Here is a 24,180-nt window from a genome sequence, read left to right as displayed (position 1 = left end):
AGACCAAGGATGATTGGAAAATGTTTCCTGAGGTTTCATTAGGCTTATGCTTTTATTGGGAGCATCAGCTAATTTTCTTAAAATGTTAAAAAATAGCCCTAGCCAGCTTGGCTCAGTGGATAGAGCATCAACCTGCGGATGGAATGGTCCTGGGTTCTATTCCAGCCAAGGGTGCATGCCTGGGTTGCGGGCTCATCACAGGTGTGCAGGAGGCAGCCAATCGATGGCTCTCTCTCATCATTGATGTTTTGATCTCTCTGAATTCCTCTCTGAAATCAATAAATATATTTTAAAAAAATAGACAAAACCCCATCTGTACTTCATCCTCTGTTCAATATATATATATTTAATGTAGAAGCCCGTTGCACAAAGATTCACGCAATAGGCCTTCCTTCCCCTGGCTGCCTGCACTAGATTTCCTCTGGCACCGGGGTCCCAGGCCTTTGCTCCAGCCACTGAGGAGAAGCCAAGCCTCTTCCGTCTTCAGTCTTCACTCCAGCCAGAGCCTTCAGTCTTCTCTCAGCCGCTGCCCTGGTTAGGCAAATTAACTGCCATCTTTGTTGGGTTAATTTGCATGTGTATCCTGATTGGCTGGCGGGCCTGGCAGAGTGACACCAATTTGCATGTTTCTCTTTTATTTGTGTAGAGTGGCCTATCCCTGGCTGGCCATCTCAGTTGGTTGGAGTACCATGTTTTAAACCAAAAGGTTTCCGGTTTGATCCATATTGGGGCCTACACAGGAGGCAACTGATGGATGTTCCTCTCTCACATTGATGTTTCTGTCTCCCTTTCTGTCTCCCTCCCTTCCTCTCTCTAAATTCAATGAATATCCTTGGGTGAGGATTTAAAAAATAAAATTGCCCTAAAAAGCAAAAATAAAAAATTGGCCTTTCATGACACAAGTATAATAAAGGTCATGTAACTGCAAAGAATCTCTAGTCTGTAACCCAGCGCTTTCTCCTCTCTGTCTTCTGTCTTCACACTGGCCTTGTCCAGTCCACCTTGGACAAGGCACCAGGACCACCTTGGCTCCTTTCTTTCTTATCCTTCCTCCTTTGCACATTTGGATTGTGACCACCTTCTCTAATCACTAGATTCTGATCAGCATCACACAGTCTTAGGGACAAAGACTCAGGTCTAGTCAACACATAAACAGAGTTTCGGGCAAGCTGGACATAACGTCGTGACTTCAGCTATGTTTCAACCTCAGACCCATGGAACTACAGACCCTACCAATCAGACTTTCATGAAACCTGGCAGATGATGCCATGGCTGCCATGGAACCTGATACAACGATGAACTACTTCCTACCCTGGACACAACCCAACCCCCTAACTACCATGAGTAATAATTTTCCCATATGTCCCCATGCAGGTCTTAGAGCACTGCTCACCTGTCAAAACTTCCTCCTTCTATGTGATCACAACTCTTCTGAATTAGTTATTTTTTACTCACTGTTATATTTTTGTATACTTACTTGTTAATGTTCTATAAGTATACAATTATATTATTATTCTATTTTATTTTTTCCACCACCATTTATACTCCTGTATTATTATTTTTTCATCCTCACCTGAGAATATATGCTTATTGATTTTAGAGAGAGAAGAAGAGGAAGAAAGAGAGGGAAACATGGATGTGAGAGAGAAACATCGATGAGTTGTATCCCATACACACCCCGACTGGGGATGGATCACGAAACCTTTTTGGTGTATGGGAGGATGCTCCAACCAACGGAGCCACCGAGACATGGCTATTCAATTATTTTTATTTTGAGAGAATGTTTATTAAAACTAGGGACAGTGAAACAAGGATAGAAGCAGCAGCAGGAGAGAGCTTAGGCTGGGCTGCTGTGTTGCTCTAGAAAGGTTAAAGGAAAGAGTTCAGCTTAGGCGGGCAGCTTTGGCTCATTGGAAAGTCATAGAAAAGGGGCCTTGGAGCCAGGTTCAGGGGGTTAGCCTGAATGAGCTGCCCCTGCCCGTACTCCCTGGTGCAAGTCTCCTGGGTCCCTTAGTTTAGGAGATGCACACCGAGTGGGGGTTGGGGGGAGGAGAGGGGAAAGGGTGAGGGGTCTGTGTGCTCCCGGAGAGAGAACAGCTTAAAATATATATATATTAGAGCACCATTGCACGAAATTTATAAATTTCTGCACCGTGGGAATGGCGGTGGTGGTGGTGGGGGGGGGGGAATTCCTGAGCCCGGCCTGTGCCCTCTGTGCCTCTGACAGTCTGGAAGTCCTGCGATCCATCGCCTGCAGAGGGAGGTCCCTTTCAGTAGCCCCAGCTCTGCATTGGTGGCCTGGGCCTCCCTCTTTGGGGTGACGGGGAGCCCCCATTGATGACCCAGTGGCTAGTGGCCTGGGCCTCTCTCTGCAGGGCATCATGGGGGATTGGGGGGCCGGACCAATTGCGTTTCACAGGCCTTGGCTGGCCTGGCGCCAGTGGGTGTCATAGCCTGGTCATCTGGTGGGTCCTTCAGCTGGTCCGCCCTGGATTTGCATATTATGGTTTCATTATTGTAGATTTGGGGGGTGGGTCTGGGTGAAGGTGAGAAAAGGGGGAGAAATGGGGGACCTCTGTGATAGTGTCAACACTAAATCTGTATATAATTATTGTTACACATTGAAAGAGGTTTTATGACCCTGGCCAGTGTGGCCCAGTGGTTGAGCCACGACCTATGAACCGTGAGGTGGGGGGCCGGCAGGAGGCAGCCATGGAGGTTTCTCTCTCACCTGTTTCTCTCTCTCTCTCTCTGTCTCTCTCTGTCTCTCTCTCTCTCTGTAAAATAAATGATTCATAGAAAGGGGTTTATGTGAACAGCCCCTGGCTGTGTAACTGCTCTGCCTCTTGCTCCTCCCCGGTAACTCCCGAGAGGCCGCCCGACCTACACCAGGTCAGGGTCAGGCAGCTGCGCGCCCTCCGCCCGCACCTCGTGGCCTCGGGGTCCACTCGTCATCCGAGTCCTCGGAGTCCTCCACCCGGGGCCTGGCCGTCCTCCCGCGGCGACACATGAACGCGGGTCGAGGGGCCCTGAGACCTGGAAGGAGAGAAAGAAAGAGTCTGTCCTGCAGGCGAAGAGCTGAGGGACAAACAGCAGAGCCAGCGCTTGGCGGGGGCAGAGCCCGGGGCCCTGGACGGAGCACCCCCGCCCCGCCCACCCCGCGGCCCCGTCCCCCCTCGCTCACCCATGCTGAGCAGCGCCTCGTAGTTGCTCTTCACGTTGCGGTGCCGCGCTCGCTCCCAGGCGCCCATCTGCGCCCACTCCTCCCGGGAGAAGTAGATGGACACGTCCCTGCAGGCGGCCCTGGACTGGGGGAGAGACCGTCCGTCCGTCCATCCGTCCTCCCCGGCCCGAGGGGCGGCGCCCCGCCTCCACCCCGTCCCCACCCCCGTCCCCACCTCCACCCCCTCGGACCCCCTTACCTTAGGCCTATGCCCCGCTCTCCCCGCCTCCTCCACGGGGCGCTCCTGCAGGTCCCTGTCCGGGTCCATGGTGCCGCCAGCGGAGTCCCCTCCCGAGGACACGGTGCCTGTGGGAGGAGGAGGCGCTGAGGGGACCGCTCCCACCTTGCAGGGCAAACCCCCCCCCACCCCCCCAACCCCCAGACAGACCGGGGCCGCGGCCATTATGACCCACTAGGGGGCGCCTCCTTCCCGCCGCGGTTGGGGGGTCCCAGGGGGTACTGAGGGGCCCGGTCAGGGGGGTCTGAGGGGCACGGTGGGGGGTCTGAGGGGAGCGGTCTGGGAGGTCTGAGGGGCGCGGTCAGGTGGGACTGAGGGGAGGGGTCTGGAGGGTCTGAGGGGAGCGGTCTGGGGGATTTGCGGGGAGCGGTCTGGGGGGTCTGAGGGGCGCGGTCAGGGGGGTCTGATTGGCGTGCTCAGAGGGATCTGAGGGGCGCGGTCAGAGGGGTCTGAGGGGCGCGGTGGGGGCGTTGAGGGCCCTTGGGGGTGGAGGTGGTTCGCCTTTACAATGGGGCGGGGGGCTGTGCCGAGAGGAACCGGGTTCGGGAATGGCACCCACGATTCAGGAGCAATGCACGCGGGAGGAGGCGCCTCAAGGGGCAGAGACGTCTCCGGCTTAGGAGATGGGCCCGCTGGACAGAATCCGGGTCTTTCTTGCCAGGAAAGTTGGGTGCTCGGGTCAGAGGATTTGGGACTCCTGTGAAGAGATTTGGGGTCTCAGGGACAGCCTCCATGGTTTCTGTCTCGGAGTTGGGGATTTGGTCTTCCTGGGTGCCGTGGTTAGGGAGCCCAGGCTCGGGGTGTGCTGTGTCTGACCTTTGGGGGATTGAGCGTTCCTTTGGGGGCTGAGACCGGGGGTCCTCCGGGTTAGCGCACTTGGGGTCCCTGGAGGCTGACAGAGTGGGAGCCTCTCGGGAGGACACCCTGGGTCTTCGGCTGGGGGTTTGAAGGCCAGCGGCAAAGGGGTTCCCACGCAAGGCTCCCGTTTTCCTGTCTGTCTCCAGGCCGCACTGCGAACCTGGCCGAGGTCCCCTCAAACCCGCGCTCCTGGCCGCGTGCTCCCGCCCTCAGGCGGTGTGCGGCCGGCTGAGGGGGAGCTTCCTGCCTCCAGAGCGTCAGCGCCAGCCGCCAATGAGTGCTGTGGTCACGGGGCCCGGCCTGCCAATGGGCGGTCAGAAACGCGAAAAGGGCGGGCCATGGAGGTGGAGCCTTCCTGCCAGTCAAGGAGAGAATCCTGTGGAAAGAGCCCGCCCTGCGCTCCCAACCCCCCATGGTGATTGGCTGCCCTGGGTCCTGCGAGTGTCCGTCAAGAAGCCTTCAGCCACTGGGAGGTGTCCAGGGCTTGGATTCCCGCTGCGTATGGGCGGGACCCCGGGAGCCGGGAGCCCCCAGCCAGGACAGGTGTTGGGCTGAGGCGGCCTTCCTGCCGCCTGACCGAGTCTCTCTTCCACCCGACGGTGTTTAGGTCCCGGACTGTCTTCCAGGCGCATTTGTTGGCTTCCTTAGCGAGAGGACCAGATGGTAGGTGGGGAGTTGCGTTCTGGGAAACAGGGATTCCCACTAGACCAGCGGTTCTGAACCTGTGGGTCGCGACCCCTTTGGGGGTCAAACGACCCTCTCACAGGGGTCGCTTAAGACCATTGGAAAACACATGTATAATTATATATTGTTTTTGTGATGAATCACTACGCTTTAATTATGTTCAGTGTGTAACAATGAAAATACATCCTGCATATCTGATATTTACATGACGATTCATAACAGTGGTAACATTACAGTGATGAAGTAGCAACGAAAAAATTTCATGGTTGGGGGTCAGCACAACATGAAGAACTGTATTCAAGGGTGGCGGCATTAGGAAGGTTGAGAACCACTGCCTTAAAGGAAGCTGTCGAGTGGAAGAGCAAGATGGTGGCGGTATAGGCAGACGTGTCCCAGGTCGTGTCCTGGAGCAAATGAAGTGAGCAGCTGAAACTAGTAACATCCACCCCAAATTGGCAAAATCGCTCAGCTGGTGAGACGGTTTGCAGCCGGGAAGACCAGAACTCCCCTGGAAAGGTAAAAGCCCAGGGATTTGGGCAGGAAAGTTTGCCAGACCTCTGAACCCAGAGAGTCGGAGGGAGACCGCGTGGCAGACAGCCGCGTCCCTTGGGACAGGCACAGCCCCTGACAGGGGAAAGGAGAACCGCCAGGGGAACTGAGAGCTGGGTTCTGTGATCACAGAGGACTGAGCCTAAAGGGGGCAGCCTGAAGAGCTGACCAGACCATGCAGTCCCGGTAAGAGAAGAAGCCTACAGAAACCAAGCCTTTCCCGTTTCCGCGGCCAGCGTTTGTTTGTTTGGTTTTACTGAATCCTGTTCATGGGACATTTCGGATACAGACACTCACCTGTGCTGAAGAGAGGGAGAGTGTGCGGAGGAGTGGAATCTGGGGAGAGACTGAGGAGAGAAGGGGGGCCGGGAGAGGTGGCAGCGAATTGAGTTCTGAGACACCCCCGAGCCCAGGTCCGGGGCAGACATTCTCTCTGGAGAGTGAGACTCCTCCCCCCAGCCCCCAGGCAAGGAGCACAGCCACACCCAGATTCCACCCTGTAGGAGATCAAGGATTAAAATAACCTGATCAGTACCTGGGAGTTAACAGGGTCTGGCCTATAGAGGGATTTTCAATCCCAGCAACAACACAGCCCCGGTAACTAACTATTACGCAGCCAGCTCTGGGCAGTGAACCTCCACTGGACAGAGAGGCCCTATAGCCTCTGAGGCCAACCCCAGAACACTCCCACCCAGAGGCTGACCCACAAACTGACTCGTTGCTAAACACAAAATAAGGCAGTCTGGGAAACAAATGCGGCTTGCTTTAAAAAAAGGACTGTGGTTGACAACACAGAGGAACAGTGTATCGCAGGGAAACTCAACACTCTCCTGAATACCTGGCAGGTCTAAGGCGAGCCACACTGAAGAATAGAAGAACCGAAGGACCTTCACTACTGCAATTTTTTTTTTCTTTTTTCACCTTTTAACTACGGAACCAAATTTTTTTTCTTTGTTTTTTTTTCTCCTTTTTTTCCTTTTTTTTTCTTTCTTCTTTTTTCCATCACCTGATTTTACCCTTTTATTTACTACCTTCTTACTTTTAACCAGTATTATTACTGCTACCATTTTACCATTTTTTTTAAAGTGCCATTTTATTTTCTCTTTATTTTATTTTGGGATTAGTGTTCTCCATTCTATTTTCATCGTTATATTATTGGTTGTTTCTAGTTTGCATTCATCTCCAGGGAGCTGTTGCTGGAATTTGTTGGGATTAATGGCTGTTCTGTAGGAGTATTCTCCTCGTATAAAATAAGTCTCCTCCCCTCTTCCACTTCATTCTCTCTTTTCGCTCTTTCTTTTTCTTTTCTTTTCTTTTCTCGCTTTAATTTTCCCCCCTCCTTTTTCCCAATTTCATTTTTGCACTCCATTTTTTGGTCCCTACTTTTCTTTTTCCTCTTTTATCTTATTGTCTTCCTTCTTCCTTATCCCCTAATTCTCTTAATTCAGGTGGTCACCTTTATTTGGGGTTATTAATATCGTGAATATATTTGTGTATAGTGCCTGGTACGTGGTGCCTTGTTGTGTTGTATTTTGTGCCTTTAAATCAACGCAGCAGATCCAAGCAACAGCAACCTCCTGAGCAACAACACCCTCTGCTGAGGAAGAGCAGCTGTACGTGAAACCTCGCCCCACCAGCCCGAAGAGCCACCACAGCTGTGAACAGCACCCACCAGAGGAGCTGCTGCCAACTGAAGAGCAGCTGCTACCGCAACTGCCCGAAGAGCAACCACAGACCAAGGAGTCACTGCCACCAAGGGAGCAACCACTGAACGACTCAATGTCTAGATATGTCAGTGAGATCAAACATGCGTAGACAAAGAAACCCCCAAAGGAAAGAGTAGGAGGACTCTCCAGAAAAGCAGCTAAGTAATACAGAGGCAGGCAACATGACAGAAAAAGAATTCAGAATAAGGGTCCTAGAGTGCACAAACCGGATGGAGGAAAAAATCGACAACCTCTGCAAGAAGCTAGAAGAAACAGATGAAAAAATCAACAACTTAAGTAAGACCCAAGAAGAAATGAAGAGTGATATAGCTGAAATGAAAAACTCCATTGAAAGTATCAACAGTAGACTAGGAGAAGCGGAGGACCGAATTAGTGAATTAGAAGAAAAGGAAGCAAAACACACCCAAACTGAACTGCAATTGGAGAAAAAAAAATGAAAAGTCAGGAGGAGAGCCTAAGGGTGCTTTGGGACAACATGAAACGAAACAACATACGAATAATAGGGGTACCAGAACAACAGAAGGATGAACAAGGATTAGAAAACCTATTAGAAGAAATAATATCAGAAAACTTCCCTGAGGTGGGGAAGAAAAAAGTCACGCAAGCCCAGAGAGTCCCAAACAAGGTGAACCAAAAAAAAACCCACACCAAGACACATCATAATTACCATGGCAAATGTTCAGGACAAAGAGAGAATCCTACAGGCTGCAAAAGAGAGACGGAAAGTTACATACAAGGGATCTCCCATTAGATTGTCAAATGATTTCTCAACAGAAACACATCAGGCCAGAAAAGAATGGACAGAAATTTACAAAGTGATGCAAAGCAAAGGACTGAATCCAAGAATACTCTATCCAGCAAGGCTATCATTCAAACTTGAAGGGGAAATAAGAAGCTTCACAGACAAAAAAAGGCTAAGGGAGTTTATTACCACCCAGCCAGCAATGCAAGGAATGCTAAAGGGACTGGTATAAAAATAAGAAATAAAAAGCTCAGAAAGAAAACAGCCACACAAAAACAGAAATGGCTACAAACAAGTACCTTTCAATAATAACTTTAAATGTAAACGGACTAAATGCTCCAAACAAAAGATATCGAGTGGCTGAATGGATAAAAAAAACATGACCCATACATCTGCTGTCTACAAGAAACCCACCTCCTTAGAAGGGACTCACACAGCCTGAAAGTGAAAGGATGGAAAAATATCTTTCAGGCAAATGGAAAGGAAAAGAAAGCTGGGGTAGCAATACTTATATCGGACAAAATAGACCTCAAAGTGAAGGCCATAACAAGAGATAAGGAAGGCCACTTCCTAATACTAAAGGGATCAATACAACAAGAAGATATAACTCTGGTAAACATATATGCACCCAATGCAGGAGCACCCAAATTCATAAAAAAAACTCCTGGAAGATATCAAAGGAGAGATCCACAACAATACAATCATAGTAGGGGACTTTAATACACCACTGACAACACTGGATAAGCCCTCTAGACAAACAATCAGCAAAGATACAGCAATCCTAAATGACTCACTAGATCAGATGGACTTAATAGACATCTTCAGAACACTTCACCCCAAAGCCAGGGAATATACATTCTACTCAAATGCTCATAAGACATATTCAAAAATAGACCATATATTGGGTCACAAGCAAAGTATCCCCAAATTCAAGAAGATTGAAATAATAAAAAGCGTCTTCGCAGACCACGATGGCATAATATTAGAAATAAACTACAATAAAAACAACCCAAAGTACTCAAACACCTGGAAGCTGAATAGCATGCCATTACATATTGATTGGGTTACCAATGAAATCAAAGAAGAAATTCGAAACATCCTGGAAACTAATGATAATGAAAACACAACAATCCAAAACCTATGGGACACAATGAAAGCAGTCCTGAGAGGGAAGTTTATAGCTCTACAGGCCTATCACAAAAAAAAAAAACAAGAAAAAATGGTAGTAAATCAGCTAACTCTACAACTCAAAGAATTAGAAAGAGAGCAACAAGAAAACCCCAGATTGAGCAGAAGGAAGGAGATAATAAAGATTAGAGCAGAAATAAATGACATAGAGACCAAAAAAACAATACCGAAAATCAATGAAAACAAGAGCTGGTTCTTTGAAAGGATAAACAAGATTGACAAACCTCTAGCCAGACTCACCAAGAAGCAAAGAGAGAGGACCCAAATAAACAAAACCAGAAACGATAGAGGCGAAATAACCACAGACCCCACAGAAATACTAATGATTGTTAAAAAAATACTATGGACAGCTCTACTCCAACAAACTAGACAGCCTGGAGGAAATGGACAAATTCCTAGAAAAATACAACATTCCAAAACTCAATCAGGAAGAATCTAAAAATCTCAACAGGCCAATAACTATGGAAGAAATTGAAGCAGTCATCAAAAGGCTTCCAGCAAACAAAAGCCCAGCACCAGACGGCTTCACAGGGGAGTTTTACCAAACATTCAAGGAAGAACTAAAACCTATCCTCCTCAGACTACTACAAAAAATTCAAGAGGAAGGAACACTTCCAAGCTCATTCTATGAAGCCAGCATCACCCTAATACCAAAACCAGGTAAAGACAACACAATGAAAGAGAATTACAGGCCAATATCCCTCATGAACCTTGATGCCAAAATCCTCAACAAAATCTTAGCAAATCGGATCCAGCAGTACATCAGAAAGATCATACACCATGACCAAGTAGGATTTATCCCAGGGATGCAAGGATGGTACAATATCCGCAAATCAATAAACGTGATACATCACATAAACAAATTGAAAGAAAAAAACCACATGGTCATATCAATCGATGCAGAAAAAGCATTTGACAAAATTCAACACCCATTTTTAATAAAAGCTCTCAGCAAGGTGGGAGTAGTAGTATCATACCTCAACATAATAAAAGCCATATATGACAGGCCCACAGCCAACATCATACTCAATGGACAAAAACTAACACCATTTCCCCTAAGAACAGGAACAAGGCAGGGATGTCCCCTCTCACCACTCCTGTTCAACATAGTACTGGAAGTGTTAGCCATTGCAATTCGGCAAGAAGAAGAAATAAAAGGCATCCAAATTGGAAAAGAGGAAGTAAAACTGTCCTTATTTGCAGACGACATGATATTATACATACAAAACCCTAGAGACTCCATCAAAAAGCTACTAGACTTAATACATGAATTTGGCAATGTAGCAGGATACAAAATTAACCCCAAGAAATCTGAGTCATTTCTATACACCAATAGTGAACTTTCAGAAAGAGAGATTATAAAAACAATCCCGTTTACCATCGCACCAAAAAAATTAAGCTACCTAGGAATAAACTTAACTAAAGTGGTAAAAGACCTCTACTCAGAAAACTACAGGACGTTGAAAAAAGATATAGAGGAAGACATTAACAGATGGAAGAACATACCGTGTTCATGGATTGGTAGAATCAACATCGTTAAAATGTCCATACTACCCAAAGCAATCTATAAATTCAACGCACTTCCCATTAAAATACCAACGGCATACTTCAGAGATCTAGAACGAACTCTCCAAAAATTCATCTGGAATAAAAAAAGAACCCGAATAGCTACAGCAATCCTGAAAAAGACCAAAGTAGGTGGGATCTCAATTCCAGATATCAAGTTGTATTACAAAGCCACTGTTCTCACAACTGTGTGGTACTGGCACAAGAATAGGCATATAGATCAATGGAATAGAATAGAGAGCCCAGAAATCGGCCCGAAACAATATGCTCAATTAATATTTGACAAAGGAGGCAAGAACATACAATGGAGCCAAGATAGTCTCTTCAATAAATGGTGTTGGGAAAATTCGACAGATATATGCAAGAAAATGAAACTAGACCACCAACTTACACCATTCACAAAAAATAAACTCAAAATGGATAAAGGACTTGAATGTACGACAGGAAACCATAAAAATTCTAGAAGAATCCAAAGGCAACAAAATCTCAGACATATGCCGAAGCAATTTCGTCACTGATACTGCTCCTAGGGCACTTGAAACTAAAGAGAAAATGAACAAATGGGACTACATCAAAATAAAAAGCTTCTGCACAACAAAAGAAACCATCAACAAAACAACGAGAAAACCCACTGTGTGGGAAAACATATTTGCCAATGTCATATCTGATAAGGGCCTAATCTCCAAAATCTATAGGGAACTCATCCAACTTAACAAAAGGAAGATAAACAATCCAATCAAAAAATGGGCAAAGGACCTAAATAGACACCTTTCAAAAGAGGACATTCAGAAAGCCAAGAGACATATGAAAACATGCTCAAAGTCACTAATCATCCGAGAGATGCAAATCAAAAGAGCAATGAGGTACCACCTCACACCTGTCAGATTGGCTATGATCAACAAATTAACAAACGACAAGTGCTGGAGAGTATGTGGAGAAAAAGGAACACTTGTGCACTGCTGGTGGGAATGCAGACTGGTGCAGCCACTATGGAAGACAGTATGGAGTTTCCTCAAAAAACTGAAAATGGAACTCCCATTTGACCCTGTGATCCCACTTCTAGGAATATATCCCAAGAAACCAGAAACACGAATCAGAAAGGATATATGCACCCCTATGTTCATAGCAGCACAATTCACCATAGCTAAGATCTGGAAACAGCCTAGGTGTCCATCAGTTGATGAATGGATTAGAAAACTGTGGTACATCTACACCAAGGAATACTATGCTGCTCTAAAAAGGAAGGAACTCTTACCATTTGCAACGTCATGGATGGAACTGGAGAGCATTATGCTAAGTGAAATAAGCCAGTCGATGAAGGAAAAATACCACATGATCTCACTCATTCATGGATAATAGAGACCATTATAAAATTTTGAACAATAATAGATACAGAGGCAGAGCTGCCTCAAACAGATTGTCAAACTGCATCAGGAAGGCCGGGGAAGGTTGGGGGGCAGGAGGTAGGGGGGTAAGAGATCAACCAAAGGACTTGTATGCATGCATATAAGCATAACCAGTGGACATAAGACATTGGGGGATAGGGGAGGCTAGGGGACTGTCTAGGGCGGCGGGATAAAATGGACACATATGTAATATCCTTTGTAATACTTTAAGCAATAAATTAAATAAATAAATAAATAAATAAATAAATAAAATAAATAAAGGAAGCTGTCAGCCAATTCCTTTGCAAAAACGAACCTCTGCTCCCCTCATGTGGCCTTTTAAAGAATAACACCTTGTGCTTCTGTCCGTGGTGCTGAAATGTTAGCTAATGTCCTGTGAATTTGATGAAAAATTCTACCCAAAAAACCACAAACAAACAAACAAAAAACAAAACCTACAGAAAACCCTACAAAATCACCGAGGCTGTCCAGGGTGCAATTATTCCTTCCCTGGATGGACTGAGGTCACGGGTCTGGCTTTTGCACCCCTTCCTGTCCCAGCCCTGCCAAGGGAAGCCTTGGCTGCTTCACTGACATGGGGAAGCTGTGCGTTCACTAATTCAGTCCGTAACCTAGAGGCTGCCATGATTGGAGCAGTCAGTCCTGGGGAGGCCGCCGTTAACAAGGCAGCCAGTACCGCACCGGTCTCCTTTCCTGAGGCAGCCAGTCAGCCGCGGCCATTGTGATTGCGGCAGCCAGTGCCTTGGATGACACCATTATGGAGGCAGCCAGTCTGTGCAGTGAGGTGCAGGGGTATCGGGAGAAGGTGTTATTCCCACTAGACTCAGCGGCCTCTGTAGGGCATTCCTGAGGCAGTCCTTTCCCTGTAGGCGGCCATTATTGATGCTGTCAGTACCAGGGAGGCTGTTGTTGATGGCAGCTCCAGATGCAGGTTATCATGGGAACATGGTAGTACCACGAGAAAAAAATTCATCTTAAACCTTTGTGTTGAAACCCAGTGTGTTTTTAAAAAATATATTTTTATTGATTTCAGAGATGAAGGGAGAGGGAAAGAGATGGAAACATCAATGATGAGAGAGAATCATGGATCCGCTACCTCCTGTATCCCCCCCATCCCCACTGTGTATTGAGACAAAAACCCCGGCATGTGCCCTGCCCTGGAACCGAACCAGGGACCCTTCAATTTGCAGGCTGACATTCTCCCCACTAAGGCACACTGGCCAGGGCCACAGTTGGTTTTTTTAGAAAGATACATTTCTACTATTTCAGAGAGAAAGATCAGTGATCAGTGATCATCCTAGATTGGATGCCTTCTGCCAGAAGAAAGAGTGACATGTGTTCTCATCAGCTAAGCGTAAGGAATATCCCTGGCCAGTGTTGTTCGCTGGTTAGAACTTCGGATGCCCAGGGATGGGTCTCTGGTGGGATTCCTGGTCTAGAGCACATACCTGGGACGCAGGTTTTATGGCCAGCCCCGGTCTGGGCTCCTGTGGGAGCCAAAGATCCATGTGTCTCTTGCATATTCATGTTTGCTTTTTGTTTCTTCTCTTTCCCCTCCTTCCATTCCTCCCTCCCTTCTTCCCTCTCTCCCTCCCTACCTCCCTCCATCCCTCCCTCCCTCCCTCCCTCCCTCCCTCCCTCCCTCCCTCCCTCCTTCTCTCTCTGTAAAAAGCATATCCTGTGGTAAGAATTAACAAAAACGTACACAAGAAAAAAGTACAAAATGGAAAAGATTTGGAGGCTGTGAAAAAGCAGCATACCCCTAAAGAAAGGCACCATGATGAGCAGAGCATTCAGCTATGCTGATGTTTTTCCTTGCGATGTGTCTATAAGATAAAAATAAAATGTCCGACTGTCCCTCAGCTGGCAAGGTCCTGACAGAACACGAGGAGGCCACTCTAGCGCGGTCCTTGCAGGGTCTCCCAAGCCACCACGTTAGGGGCGAGGATCTCGGTGGGCGAGGCGGGGAGGAGCAGGGGAAAGCGAGGGGTGAAGGAGGTGGGGAATGGACAGAGGAGGGTCTTGCACGTGCTCCCCTGTCCTGCCTTGTGTCGCTTCTGCGAGAGTCACCCACAATGGGAAGATGCGAGCAGACTCAGCTGGTGTCGGTGACCAAGGGACACACAGACCAAGGGACAGACAGATAATCGAGGCCGCAGTGGCCTGTAGAGGTTGACATCCGGGAAGGGACATTACCTCCACAGGAAGAATAGCTCCCTCAGAGGAAGTATTGTTTTCCCAAATGAAGGAGCAATTCATTCACAACATAAGTGGTCCACATACAGGAAAGTGCAGTTCCCCTACAGGAAGAAGGTTTCCTCACAGGAAGTTTGTTTCCCCCACAGGAAGAGGCGTTCTCCCACAGGAAGTTTCCATTCCCTCAGAGGTAGTTGTGATTCCCTCACAGGAAGATAGGTCAACAAACAGGAAAGTGCATTTCCCTCACAGGAATCTGACACACCCTCACAGGAAGAGTCATCCGCACACAGGAAAGTGCATGTCCACAAAAGGAAGAAGGGATTCTAAAACAAAAGAGACACTACCCCACAGGAAAATGTGTTCCTACACGGGAAGGGACACTTCCCCTACAGGAAGGAGTGTTTGCGTCTGGTAGTTTTATTTCCAAAAGGAAGTTGATTTTTCATATATGTAAGATAGGTCAGCACACAGGAACGAGTACGTCCCACAAAGAATGACCTGTCTACACACGGAGGTACATTTCCTAGAGAGGAAGAATGGTTCCCCAGAGGAAGTTTGTTTCCACACATGAATGTGTGATTCATTCGCAGCATAATAGGTGTGCATACAGGAGAGTGCATTTCCCCCAAAAGAATAAGGTTTCTTCAAAGGAAAATAGTTTTCCCTATAGGTATAGGCGTTCTCCAACAGGAAGTTTTGATTCCCGCACAGGAAGTTGCATTTCCCCCACAGGAAGAGAGATCGACAACAGGAAAGGGCATTTCCCCCACAGAAAAATGGGACGCTATCACAGGAAAAGAGATCCGCTCAAGGTTAAGTGCATTTTCCCCACAGGAAGCAGGGTCCCTAAAACAAAAGGTACACTCACCCACAAGAATATGGGTTCCTACATTACAAGGGTCATTTCCACCACAGGAAGGAGGGTTCACAGTCGGAAAATTTTGTTTCTACAAGAAGATGGCTTTCCATCAGTGGAAATAGTTCTGCACTCAGGATCCTGCATGTCCTGTAAAGAATGAAGTGTGTACACACCAGAAGTGATATTACCTCCAGAGGAAGAATAGTTCCCCCAGTGGAAGTATTTTTCCCCCACATGAGGAAATGTTCTTCACAGCATAATAAGTCCGCATTTTTGGAAAGTGCATTTCCTACATAGCAGGAAGCATGTCTCAAAGGAAGGTAGTTTCCCCGCAGGAAGAGGTGCTCTCAAAACGGAAAGGATGCTCGCACAAATAGGGGCCATTTCTTCACAGGAAGAGAGATCTGCACAAAGGAAATTGCATTTCCCCTTAAGGAGGAAGGGTTCCTACAATGGAAGGATAACTCCCCAGTAGGAAAATCAGTTCTCATTTCGGATGGGACATTTCCCAACAGGAAGGAGGGTTCACAATTCAGAAGTTTGGTTTCCACACGGGATGTTGCGTTTCCATTACAGGTCGAAAGCTCTGCACACAGGAAAGTGCATTTCCCCCACAGTACGTTGGCTTCCCAAAGCAGAAGGAAAATTTCAACCAAAGGACAAAAGCTTCCCCACCGTAAGTTTGGTATCCCCACAGGAAGATGGATTCCAACACAGGAAAATCGGTTTGGATAATGAAAAGTGCATTTCACACACGGGAAAAAGGGTTTCCTTGGAACAAGTGAATTTCCCCCACAGGAATAGTTCTTCTCCCACAGGAAGTTTCATTTCCACCACACCAATATGCACCTCCCTCACATGAAAATAGTTTCACACAAAAGAGAATGCAGTTCCCACACTAGAAATAGGATTCTCACAAAGAATTTGCAATACCCTCAAAGGAAGGTGGGATTCGCTCAAAGGAAGATACATATGCACACAGGAAAGTGCATGTCCCACAAAGGGTGAAGTGTTCACACACAGAAAGGGACATTTCCCCCAGAGGAAGAATGGATCCCTCAGAGGAAGTATTGTTTCCCCAAGTGAAGGAGCCATTCATTCAGAGCATAATCGGTAAGCATACTGGATATTGCAGTTCCCCTACAGGAAGAAGGTTTCCTCACAGGGTGTTCGTTTCCCCCACAGGAATAGGTGTTCTCTAACAGGAAGTTTCCATTCCCCCACAGGAAGGTGCGAGTCCCTCACTGCAAGATAGGTCCACAAACAGGAAAGTGCATTTCCCACACTGGAAGTTGAGACGCCCTCACAGGAAGAGTCATCCACACACAGTAAAGTGCATTTCCCCCACATGAAGAACGTTTCCTCAAAGGAAGTTTGTTTCCCCTATAGGTAGAGGCGTTCTCCAACAGGAAGTTATGATTCCCCCACAGCAAGGTGCGATTCCCTCACAGGAGGACAGGTCCACAACAGGAAAGTGCATTTCCCCCACAGAAAAATGGGACGCTTTCACAGGAAAAGAGATCCGCACACAGGAACATGCATTTCAGCAACAGAAAGTAGGGTTCCTTAAACAATTGGGACACTCTCTCATATAATATGTTTTCCTACAGCCAGCGGACATTTCCCCGACAGGAAGGAGTGTTCACCATGGGAAAGGGATAGAGATGGAAACATCAATATTTCCCGGGAGCCGGTCCATCCTGCTGTTTCAAGTGATCTGGCATATATGATATACTGTTCTTAATATGTTTGCTCACCTTCTTGGCCCTATGTGCTTTAACCAAGGTCACCTCTTTGAGAAAGGTGGTTTCCCCAGGTAGGTTTTTTCCCCTGAAGTTAGGGAGGGAATTAACCCCCTTAACTAAGTGCCATGTGGGTAATTATTCACATTAACTACGAACAATCATGCTTAAGCTACATAATATTTACTCCCTGGAATGGAGATAAGAAACGCCCTAACCTTTGGAATAGAGATTGATAGGATGGGAATCAACTGGTATAAATACAGATGTAACAAGACAGCAAGAGACAGAACTTAGAAGACAGAACCAAAAGACACAGAACCTAGACACAGAACCTACACAGAACCTACGGACAGAAGAAATTAGCTGGAGAGAACATGTCAAATGATCCTGGACAGAAACTGGCCAAAGAACCTAGAGACAGAACCTAGTGAGAGAACATGGCAAAAGATCCTGGACAGAAACTGGCCACAGAACCTAGATACAGAACCTACACAGAACCTAGACACAGAACCTACACAGAACCTAGAGACAGAAGAACTTCGCTGGAGAGAATATGGCAAAAGATCCTGGACTGAACCTGAGTACAGAAATTGGCAAGGAATACTCGCACCTTCCTATTTCTAGTCACCTGACTACAACCTGGTGACTGAACCTGGCTGGAGAACCTAGCAAGAGAACATGAACACAGAACCTGGCTGGATATCCTAACCAAAACTTCTCTGGAGATCCTGAACAGAACTTGGCTGGAGATCCTGGCTAGAGATCCTGGCTAGGCTGCTGATCAACTGAACGCTGTCTCTGTGTCATTCCTTCTTCGCTGACTCCGTCCACAACTTTGGGGACCCCTGGACCTGCTGGGGTTGGACCCCAGCATCTGGTGCCAGAACCGGGACCTCTAGGTAAGCCCCACTCTCGGGATGGATAGGACTCTACCGTAGGAAGAGGGTGGATAGTCTTCGCCGACTCCATCCACACCTTTGGGAAACCCTGGAACAGGATTCCCCTAGGTAAGACCCCCCCCAATGAGAACCCCCACATTCAGGACTCATAAGACTCCACCAGGGTACTGCAGACCCCCCTATAGAGGATAAGTAGGGTAAGAAGGTGGATAGTATAGAACTTAGATTGAGAAGATGTGCCATACTGAGTCCAAAGAAAGAAGACTCTGTATTGATTCTAAGATTGAGAAGATGTGCCATACTGAGACCAAAGAAAGAAGACTCTGTATTGATCTTTAGATTGAGAAGATGTGCCATACTGAGTCCAAAGAAAGAAGACTCTGTATTGATCTTTAGATTAGGAAGATGTGCCATACTGAGTCTAAAGAAATAAGACTCTGTATTGATCTTTGAACACATATGCTTGCTAGCAGAGGAATTAAGGTTACACCCAGTCAGACAGAACGTTTTATACAAGAAGTATGTCCATGCTTTTCTGAGGAAGGAAAGGTAAATGGAAAGGCATGGGAGGAGGTAGGCCCAAGGAGCCTTATCCTTAACCCCACTGCAGTCTTTCCACCGCAGGAAAGTGCAGGATTGGCTAGCTCTCCCTGGGGTGATAGATCAGGAATAAGGTAATAGCGGAAAGCGCCGATCCTACTCTTAAAATGGATACAAGAGAGCATTTTGGGGTTTTTCTTTTTAATGCCTGCTTTTAAAAAATAAAAAAGGGGGAATATGCCTGAAGACGGTCCATCCTTGCTGTTTCAAGGGACCTGGCATATATGGCATACTGTTCTTAATATGTTTGCTCACCTTTTTGGCACTATGTGCTTTAACCAAGGTCACCTCTTTGAGAAAGGTTGTTTCCCCAGGGAGGGAATTTCCCCTGAAGTTAGGGAGGGAATAAACCCCCTTAAGTAAGTGCCAGGTGGGTAATTAGTCACTTTAACTACGAACAATCATGCTTAAGCTACATAATCTTTACTCCCTGGAATGGAGATAAGAAACGCCCTAACCTTTGTAATAGAGATTGATAGGATTGGAATCAACTTGTATAAATACAGATGTAACAAGACAACAAGAGACATAACTTAGAAGACAGAACCAATAGACACAGAACCTACACAGAACCTAGAGACAGAAGAACTTCGCTGGAGAGAACATGGCCACAGAACGTAGAGACAGAACCTAGTGAGAGAACCTGGCTGAAGAACCTAGAAACAAATCCTGGCTACACAACCTGGATAGAACATGGCAAGAGAACCTGACTAGAACCTGGTGACTGAACCTGGCTGGAGAACCTGGACAGAACCTGGCTGGAGAACCTAGTGAGGTAACATGGCTACAGAACCTTGCTGGAGAACCCGGAGAACCTAGCAAGAGAACATGGACACAGAACCTGGCTGGATATCCTAACCAGAACATCGCTGGAGATCCTGAGCAGAACCTCTCTGGAGATCCAGACCAGAACTTGGCTGGAGATCCTGGCTAGGCTGCTGATCAACTGAACACTGTCTCCGTGTCCTTCCTTCTTCGCCGACTCTGTCGACGCTTTTGGGAACCCCTGGACCTGCTGGGGTTGGACCCCGGCAAATGATGAGAGAGAATCATGGATCAGCTGCCTCCTGTATCACCCCCTCCCCACTGGGGATCCAGCCTGCAACGAGGGCATGTGCCCTGACCGGGAATCAAACCAGGGACCCTTCAATACACAGGTTGACACTCTCCCCACTGAGGAACACTGGCCAGGGCCACAGTGGTTTTTTCTTAGAGATATGCATTTCTACTATTTCAGAAAAGAAGAAAGATCAATGATGAGTGATCATCCTAGATTGGCTGCCTTCTGCCAGAAGAAAGAGTGGCATGTGTTCTCATCTGCTCAGCAGAAGGAATAGGCCCTGGCCAGTGTTGTTCACTGGTTAGACCTTCGGATGCCCAGGGAAGGGTCGCTGGTGGGATTCCAGGTCCAGAGCACATACCTGGGATGCAGGCTTCATTGCCTGCCCCGGTCTGGGCTCCTGTGGGAGCCAAAGATCCATGTGTCTCTTGCATATTCATGTTTGCTTTTTTGTTTCTTCTCTATCCCCACCCTCCCTCCCTCCCTCTGTCTGTAAAAAACATATCCTCTGGTAAGAATTAACCAAAACATAAACAAGAAAAACGTACAAAGAAGGAAAAGATTTGGAGGCTGTGAAAAAGCAGCATACCCCTAAAGAAAGGCACCATGATGAGCGGAGCATTCGGCTCCGCTGATGTTTTTCCACGGAATGTGTCTATAAGATAAAAATAAAATGTCTGAGTGTCTCTCAGCTGGCCAGATCCTGACACAACAGGACGAGGCCATTCTAGCGTGGTCCTTGCAGGGTCTCCCAAGCCACCACGTTGGGGCGAGGCTCTGCGGCGGGGGGCGAGGCCAGGAGGAGCAGAGGAAAGCGAGGCGTGAAGGAGGCGGGGAATGGACAGAGGAGGGTCCTGCACGTGCTCCCCTCTACTGCGTTGTGTCGCTGCTCCCAGAGTCCCCCCCACTGAGAAGATGGGAGCAGACTCACCCGGTGTCAGTGACCGAGGGACATACAGGCTGAGGGACACACAGACTGAGGGACACATAGACCGAGGGACACAGAGACCGAGGGACACACAGATAATCGAGGCCGCAGTGGCCTGGAGAGGTGACATCCGGGAACCTGTGACCACTGTGTTGGTTCCTTTTATCCTCCCAGATGTACCTTCTCAGAGGTTTTTGACTCCAGAACCCTGGATTCCAGTTCCACAGACAGCACCTACTTCATGGTGACTCTGCCTAAGACCCAAGACCTCTCTGGACAACCATTCACACATCAGTTGTTTGGAAAGTGATCTCAAACTTATTCTATATAGTTATTGCACGTATGAAAAATAAATCAGAGCCAAACAGTCATCTGTTTGATGTATTATACATTTGTATCATACATACATTTTAGTTTAGAAAATGACATTTCTCATTCAAAGTTGCCTTCCTAAGTGTAATTAAGTGAGCATGTTAAAAACTTTGTAAGAGTGAATGTTTTACTTGGCAAATGTTTAGAAACTTGGTAAGTATTACTGTGTATCGCTGCCCAAGGAACTGTTGGGGGTCATGTGTTGTCACCAAAGCAGAATGTTTGCTCAATGACTGGTCCCCTTGTTGAGACAACCTTCATGGTTTTCCCTTCATTCTGTTATGAACCTATAGGCAGAAGGTAGAATTAGGCTTGTACTGATGCCACAGCTCCCACCTGCTGTGATGATGGAAACAGGCCTGATGCTCCAAGCATCATGAGAACACCAGCAAGCGAGGCTCAATGACTGAGCGTTGACCTATGAACCAAGAAGTCCCCTTGATTCCTGGTAAGGGCACCCCCATCACCTGATTGTTTCTCTTTGTCTCCCTGTCCCTCTGTGTCTCAGATCAAGAACAACAGATTTAAAATAAAACTGGAAACTGTCCAATCTGCTCCTATCCTCCTCCCAAAAAGGTATCAGATTTTACTGAAAACACCCACCACTTGTCTTCCTTAGTCATCGTGAGAATTCCAGTTCATGAATGTTCAGAGCATCTCAGTTTCAAACGTGCGTGCACATCTACACCCAAACAGCGGAGCTTCGCATCCTGGAGAATTTTCCATTTCCTTCCAAAGGAAGTGAGATGTCTCACACTGGAAATGGAAACAAATGGTAGGAAAAGCTGGGCATGGAGATCAAGGCTAATCATTGCAACCTGGGAATGATGTACTCAACAAATCACAGCATGAATAGTCAAACCAGAACATTCCTGTACGTGGAGGTTTGGGCACGGGGACACCAACATTTTTAATGTGAATGAGCACTTGATTGTGCAAAGCTTTCCTTCACCCCCTGAGAGATACTCAGAAGAGGTGCTGAGCCACTTGGAAATGTGTGCTGTTTCAATGCGATGCTGGGGGTGGGGGTTTGCCCCTCCTGGCCTGAGCGAGAGAGCCCAGCTTCCAATGTGCACAGGGCCCCTGCTTGGGTGTCAACAGCTCCATGACTGTGGGCTGGCTCCTCCCGAGTCCGCTGAGACCCACAGAAAACAATATCCCAACTGGCAGATTTCTCCTGGTCCTGAGGTGTTTCAGGATTGGGTTAATGAGGGAAAACACAAGTATGAAGGTGTGGCTCAAAGGTTGCTTCTGAGAGTTTCAGGTCACCCACCCAAGCCCTCAGTCATTGGAGGGAATGAGGTTTCAATTCTTCACATAGAAATGCCATCATTTTTTAAAATATATTTTTTATTGAGCTCAGATAGAAAGGGAGAGGAAGCGGGGGGAGACAAGAGAGAGAGAGAGAGAGAGAGAGAGAGAGAGAGAGAGAGAGAGAGAGAGAGAGTTGAGGAACATCCATGGTGACAGAGAATCATGGATCCGCTGCCTCTTGCAGGCCCCACACTGGGCATCAAGCCCACAACCCGAGCATGTGCCCTGACCAGGAATTGAACCCTGACCTCCTGGTTCATAGGTCGATGATCAAGCACTGAGCCACACCAGCCGGGCAGGAGAGGGAAGGTCATGGTCCCAGTTCGTGGGTTTGGTGACCCCTTCAGGAGCTCTCCTCCTGGAACAGGTGCAGTGCTATGTCCCTCAGGCTGAGGGGTGACGGGCCCTCACCGCGTGTGCCTGCTCCCTGCATTGATGTCCGTCTGCTCTGTTGTAAGAAAAGAGGGGCTTCTGGTTGCTGTGGCCCCCTCGCCTCCCCAAGCAGAGGCTACCTGTTCCCTGGAGCCTCGCTGGACTCCCACCCATGGGCCCATGAGCATCAGTGCCCCAGGCCTCGCTGGACATTACCTGTGAACCAGTGGCCAGGAATGACCGACACGGCCTGCCTGCTCTGCTCACGCGGGTCCATGCCCCATCAGACTCCCCATAAGAAACGTGCAGTGAAGGATTTCAGACGGGTCAGGGGAGGGTTAGACACGCGGACCCAGGTACAAGGCCAGCACCAGGAGCTGCTGCGAGGAGGGCTTCGCACACACTGTGAGGTGAGGTGCACCTAGCAGCTCTCAGCAGGGTGGCGAGGGCCTGTGTCCTGGTAACTCGCAGTGCCGCCTGCCCAGGCTCAGTGGGAGGGGGTGGCCACGGGGAGGAGCATGCCTGACCCCACGCCTCCTGCTCAGGCAGCCGAGTCCACGCAGAACAGTGGGGCTGCGCGAGCTCTAAACTGGCTCCCGGGCCCCACGCCCTCTGCCTCCCTTGTCCACCTCAAGGCCGGGCAGACGCTGTTCACCGAGAGACGCACGTTTTAGCCACCTGAGCCAGAGGCGCCGGTGCTGACCCCACTCTGAATGACACTCCAAAGCCTGGGTCACCCTCCCGCTTTATAGCTTGGAAAGGGGCACAGAGACTTTGGGGGTCTTGCCTTAGGACACACAGTTGTGAGGGCAGAGCTGAGACTCAAACCCTTGTGGGCAGACCTGGCGCCCTCATGCTGTGCCCCAGGTGAGATGCCGATGCTACTGAGGCAGCAAGAAGGGTGAGGGCGACCAGTGCCCAGACTGAGGCAGCACAGGTGTGTTCACAGGCACACGGGCACTCACACACACACATGCACACACACACACCCACCTGTACACACCCTCTCTGGCTTTCACCTCTGAGGCTACAGAGGTCTGAGGAATCAGGGGCGGAGCCAGGAGAAGCCAAGGGGTTGTTGGGGTCCTATTCATGTTCCTGGTGAGTCTGTCTCAATCCCTCTCCCTGGCAGGAACCTCACTGGACTGATGCCAGATTCCTACCTTCCCGGGTTCAGGTCTGTGGCTGAGCATTCTTTGAGGCCCTCCTGGAACTCTGCTTTCAGTGATGAGGGGAATGAGGCATGTCGGCTTCAGGTTTGTCTGGACACAAACTTTATTAAAACGAGGCCAAAAACACCATGAGGGACATTGGTGTTGACATCCCCATAGCACTTAAGGAACTGTTTGTCTATTGCCTCTCCTCTTGAAAGTGGAGGATGTTTGACCAGTTTCTTCTGTACTAAGTACACTCTTGGGGAAGCAAAGGAGCCAGCAGGCTTCCTCTGAAGCCCCGTCAGAGCTGGGAAATGAGGTATGTGGTGCCTACACTTGCCCTGTGGCTGCTGAGGTGCAATTTAGGGCTCATGATGCATCCTCCATGCAAACACCGGGCTTCTTCCCTGAGTGTGTCCTCTGGTGTCGGATGAGATTGTACTGAAGTGTAAAGCCTCGCCCACACTCCCTGCAAACATATGGCTTTTCCCCAGAGT

General features: G+C 48.2%; 1 pseudogene across 1 annotated transcript in view; it reads right to left on the bottom strand.

The window, feature by feature from the left end:
* LOC308512514 (histone-lysine N-methyltransferase PRDM7-like) overlaps positions 1-24,180 on the bottom strand; it is a 123,948-nt pseudogene that overhangs the window by 87,261 nt on the left and 12,507 nt on the right. Inside the window, exons 6-10 of the transcript in view lie at positions 3,637-3,705; positions 3,423-3,529; positions 3,185-3,308; positions 2,929-3,036; positions 2,226-2,251 (exon numbers count right to left, since the gene is read on the bottom strand). The product of the transcript in view is annotated as a histone-lysine N-methyltransferase PRDM7-like (transcript). The remainder of the gene's footprint in view (positions 1-2,225; positions 2,252-2,928; positions 3,037-3,184; positions 3,309-3,422; positions 3,530-3,636; positions 3,706-24,180) is intronic.

Source organism: Myotis nattereri, assembly GCF_964212035.1.
Source record: "Myotis nattereri genome assembly, chromosome: Y".
NCBI classification, from domain to species: domain Eukaryota; kingdom Metazoa; phylum Chordata; class Mammalia; order Chiroptera; family Vespertilionidae; genus Myotis; species Myotis nattereri.
The sequence above is the reverse complement of the archived record's forward strand: the minus strand, read 5'-3'. Positions and strand labels throughout refer to the sequence as shown.